Genomic DNA, 5,898 nt, shown 5'->3' with positions numbered 1-5,898 from the left:
TTTCCGTTACCTTGGTAACAGCGTCTCTAGCAACCCAGACGGAAGGCCTGTCGCCTTCTACGGAAGCCGATTGAATAGCTGCCTGCTTGCTATTCCTATAGAAATGAGATGACAAAGTCCCTGTTTCCTCTTGAATTCCTTTGCGGGTCTCTGTAGGCTCAGAGGAGGTGATAACACCAACGAGTTGTCTTTGAGGAACACTCTAATGGGTCACATTTAGAATAGAATAGAATAGAATAGAATAGAATAGAATAGAATAGAATAGAATAGAATAGAATAGAATAGAATAGAATAGAATAGAATAGAATATTCAGCCGATGGTTTAACAAAAGATGGTTCTTAGAAGGAGAATCTAGGGATACCTTGAAATTTGGCTGATTGACTGGTGACAATCTTCTTACTGTGATGGTTTTATGTTGTTAATGCAAGTCACTTGGATGCTTTGGAAATAGAACAGCATATAAGTCAAGGTGAATGGAAATAAATGGAATTTTCTTTTTTTTCTTTTTTTTTCTTTTTAATAACAAACAAACACAAACACAAAACAACAAATAAACCTTATTTCAATTGTACAGTGTGTCAGTTGGTACAAATTTCTTGTGCACATTATCAATAGTGTTTCCCTCTTAAATTTAAATTAATATTTTATATTATATAAATATTATATATTATATTATTCAACTTTCCATGTTATATTATATTATCATTACCTCATTGTTAGAGTTTAATTACAGATTCATATTATTCTTTTCGAGCCCACTTCAATTTTTACAAGTTCAAGTTCATATTATAGTTTCTTCTATAATAATTATAACATATCATTACTATTGTATTATATTTATTATCTTATATTAATATATTTCATTTTCCTCTTAACCATTGATAAATCCCATATTTTTATAATATTCTTTTTCTTCTTGCTCTCTAATTGCCAATGTCAATCTACTCATCTCTGCACATTCCATTATTTTCTTTATTGCCTCCTCTTTTATCTGAATTTTTTCATTTTTCCAGTTTTTAGCAAATACAATTCTAGCTGCTGTTAAAACATTAATAAACAAATAGATCAATTCTGTACTGTATCATTCAGGTAAGATACCCAATAAAAATATCTCTGGTTTCAAGTTTATATGCTGTTTTGTCATTTTTTCCAGTCATGTATGAATTTTAGTCCAGTATCTTTTGGCTTCCACACACGTCCATCACATATGGTAATATGATCCAGTTAACTGATGACTTTCCAACACTTCGCCAATTTATCCTTAAACATCCTTGCTATTCTTGCTGGGGGTAAATGCTACCTGTAAAACATCTTATACAAGTTCTCTTTATATGCTGTCAACATTGTTAATTTATAATTTGAAGACCATAATTTCTGCCATTTTTCTAGATCTATTCCATATCCAAAAATTTTCCCTCAAGCAATCATTGTTTCTTTAATTTGTTATTCTTCTAATTTCACTTCAAGTAAATAACCATATAATTTTTTAATCATTCTCTCATCAGTACTTGTTAAAATTCCATCTAATTCAGTAAGTTCATTATAAAACCTCTCTGTTCTGTTATCTTTATCAAATCTAGAATATATTTGTAATGACAACCAGACTGGTATTTTCATATAATGTTGTTTCCTTATTTTCTCCCATACTGTCAATAATGCATCTCGAATATAGTGTCTCCTAAAATACCTTGTATTTTATTTTCCTTATACCTTAAGAATGAATGCTATCCCAATAGCAAATCATGACCTTCCAACGTTGACAATCTGATATTCTTCAAACAATCCATTCTTTCATCCACATTAATGTTGCTGCCTGGTAATATAATTCCCAATTGGGTAATCCAAAGCCTCCTCTTGTTCTAGCATCCTGTAGTGATTTTAATTTAATCCTTGCCTTCTTTTCCTGCCATATATATTTCAACATTATTTTATTTAAATCCTCAAAGTATTCTTTCCCTAGTTTAATTGGAATTTTTTGAAACAAATATAATATCCTTGGTAATATATTCATTTTAATTGTAGATATTCTCCCTATTAGAAATAATTGTAAATTTTCCCGTTTTTTCCAAGTCTGTTATAATCTGTTGTTTTAGTTTATAATAATTATCTTCTTTTAGTGTTCCACATCTTGCTGTTAAATGTATTCCTAAATATTTAACTATTTGTAATCTGGATATTCAGTCTCTCTGTTAATTCTTTCCTCTGCTTTTCCGTCATGTTCTTAACTATAATCTTGGTTTTATCTTTATTTATTTTCAATCTTGCCACCTGCCCATATTCTTCAATTTTTTTCTATCAATTTAGACACTATTTCCAGTGGTTCCTCCAATATGAAAACCATGTCATCCACAAACGCTTGCAATTTATATTCCTTTTTTATTTTCATTCCCTTTATTTCACTATTGTCTCTAATATTTCTGTTTAACACCTCCAAAGTCAATACAAACAACAGTGGCAACAGAGGACATCCTTGTCTAGTTCCTTTTTTAATGTTGATATTATCTGTTAAATCTCCATTTATCATTATTTTAGCAAATTGTTTATGGTATATTGCCTCTATTGCTTTAATAAATCTTTCTCCAAAACCCATTTGTTCTGTAAATAAATGGAATTTTCATTTAAGCCCTGGACAAAGGATTTGGGAAAATGAAATACTAGCAACAGAACTTGCTAGAGTAATGCTATCCATTCAAAGCCTCCTTTATGTCATTATTTCCTATAACGATTATCAGAAACTCCTCACTATGCTGTTATGAAGAAACCAATATACAGTAATTACATTATTTGTGATTCCTCATTATACATATATATGAAAATAGTTAATATTACTTTAATTAATAGTACTATAAATTATTATAACAAACACAACTCCTTAATGGTTCCATCAACCCTTGGGACGGGGGTCAATATTGACAACTTTGAAGAACCTTGATCTAGACAGGCAACTATAGCTAGGTCTACTTTAAAAAATATCCCCCACCCCCACCCCACCCCAGTTTTCAAGTCACAGAGAGTTTGACACAGTAATATCACTGGGAAGTTTTAGAAGACTGCAAGCAACCTGAGATGACATAAAGATTGCCCAGCCCTAGTGTGAAAGCTAGTAAGCTTCCCTTCCCTTTTGCTCTCCTTATGATGTTATGTGTGATGTCATTCATAGTTAGAACAGGTTGCCAAGCATCTCTTCAGATATCAGATTGGAGTACTAAATTGTTTGGATAAGAGACGTTTTGGGAATCTATACTGAACTGAAGATAGCTCAACAAGCTATAAACCAAAAGCCATCTGTGGTAATATATTCATTTTTATTTTTATATTCTTTTTTCTGTTCTCCATGGCACAGTATAATAATAATTGTCTCCATAGTTAATGCGATTCTGGCAATACTCAGGGAAAAGGAAAGCTCACATCCTCCTCCAATTTGGTAAACCTTCTCCAACTTGGTGTCCTTCTCTTGTGTTGGAACTACAAGACTGGATTTGGGAGATGTAGGTTAAAAGATCAAAATACAATATTTTGATGGGTTTTTGAGAAGCATGATGATTTATGGAGGCAAAATAACAGAAAATAGATATTATAATGTAAACAACCTAGCTGGGATCTGCAAACATATCCATGTGTCTGCTTATTTGGTTAACTGTGAAGGTTCCTGATTTTTATCCTCACTCCACTAAAGAGATAATTTTTGCAATTTATCTTGAAACTGTTATACTCTTGGTAGTAATCTCAGAAGTAAGGCATAGCTTCATTTCCAATGCCTGACATACATCCATGTTACATCCTTTTGCTAAGAAAGAGTCATAAAAGGGAAAGAGAGACATTCCATTCTACCACTGATGAAACAATAAAGAAAGGATGTGAAGGAATGAATGAAAAGGGGAACAAAGGATTTAAACATTTTCTCTGTACTGGAGAAGAGGATATAAGGTATTTTCAGACCATAATATGAATGTTATATTTGTGCTTCTGAGCAACAACAGAAAATTTTTCAGTACAGTAATATCACAAACGCATCCACATACCAATCCTGGCTTATCTGTACACTTTGAACTTTGTCTGTGAGGTCCTGATCCAGAGGTAATATTCAGCAGGTTCTGACCAGTTCTGGAGAACCCATAGTGGAAATCTTGAGTAGTTTGGAAAACCGGAAAATAGCACCTCTGACTAGCCCTGCCCCCATCTATTCTCTGCCTCCCGAGTCCCAGCTGATCAGCTGGGTCTTCTTTTGTTGCCCTGCACAGGAGAACGGAGCTGGAAAGCAGGTTAGTGGGTTGGGGAGGGAATGGGATTTTGCAGTAACCTTCCTTCAAGAGTGGGGAGGTAATGGGGATTTTACAGTATCCTTCCCCTGCCACACCCACCAAGCCATGCCCCATCAAGCCACGCCACACCCATCAAGCCATGCTCACAGATCCGGTAGTAAAATTTTTTGAATCTCACCACTGTCCTGATCTCACTTAGATAAACTGCAGAGGCTGACTTCATGCATTTGCTTTCTTTAACAAGATGCTCAATTAACTCATAAAAAATTAATAGTTTCATTAGCATAACAATACATTTGATTTTGACTTTCATTATTGTTTGTTTTGCAGAAAATGGGCTATGCAAAGCCAGCCTGCTTGATTAGTTTAGGATTCAGCATGAAGGGGAAACTTAGCAAACATATTCATTTTAAAATTAAATTAAGTACATGATTAGTCATTCTTTCAATGGGAAAGATGTTCGTTGACCCTCTTCCAGACTTAAGTGTCTGGCACATAAACATTCTCTGATCCAGATTATTGAACAGTGGAAAATTGTAAGAATATTTTTAAAAAGGTCTGCTGGAGCAAGTTCAATATTCTACACACTGATTGAGAGATGATATTCTCTTCCACTGAATTTCTTAACAAATAGTATTTATAGTGTGCTGTCTGTGATTCCAGAAGAGAAGCCAGAATCTCTAGTATTCAACTCTAAAAAAAAAAACACCACTGCTCTGAAAAAAATGCAAAATGAGATTATATAGACTTTCAGGAAAAGCTGCCAGTTTAAGCAAAAAGCAACCAAAGGAATACATTTATATAAGTGGACAAATGAAAAAAACAAAATGTTAAACAGTTATATTTATACTTATCAAACACATCTAAATTATATTAAAGTAACCAAAATAATGATCCCCAATGCATTTTACAACTTTTGAGCACACCTAATGTTTGGAAATTGAAAGTTGAAAATTTTGACACACTCTAAAAGGGGGAAGTAAAGGTATAGTTTCCTACAAGTTGACCTCAGCTTTTGAAGACTTCATAGACTTTGTTTACAAAGGTATAGAAATAGTCCTGAGATTTCCTGGTAGACTTCCATCCAGGTTGTTTCCAGGGCTAACCCTGCTTGATTTTTCAACATCAGCCAAAATCAAGTGTAAAACAGATTCTTATAATACAAGGATAAATCTTAGTAGGAATAATTGCTTGAAAAATGACTCCAGGGAATCTGGATCCAACTCCAAAACTTTGCAAGCCAACAAGGAGCAAGGGAGATAGATCCCTCAGCTAGAATTCTAACCATTTACCTATGTAATAATTCCCCCAAAAAGTGTGCTTAGGCAGAAATCATCAGTTAAAATTCAGCATCATATTTTGGTGGTGATTCAGCATCCTAGCAGCGGCATAATATTTTCATCATAATTTTATCTTGATTTATGTTAATAGTAACTGGTGAGAAAATAATCAAATATTTTTCAAGCAGATAACTCATTGGCTCCATCCACAGGTTTGCAGTATTTTTAAAGCTACAGAGAGATTAATAGCACTATTTGAAGCCAGCTCTTAATGTCATTTTCTTTTTAGAGAGCTGAAGCTAAAGAAACCAAGAAAATGTATGTGAGGCACTTGAATCTTTTTACTGATTCAACA

Source organism: Notechis scutatus, chromosome 1 (assembly GCF_049901735.1).
Source record: "Notechis scutatus isolate UNSWTSFEM ecotype Mainland chromosome 1, rNotScu1.2, whole genome shotgun sequence".
Taxonomy (NCBI): domain Eukaryota; kingdom Metazoa; phylum Chordata; class Lepidosauria; order Squamata; family Elapidae; genus Notechis; species Notechis scutatus.
The sequence above is the reverse complement of the archived record's forward strand: the minus strand, read 5'-3'. Positions refer to the sequence as shown.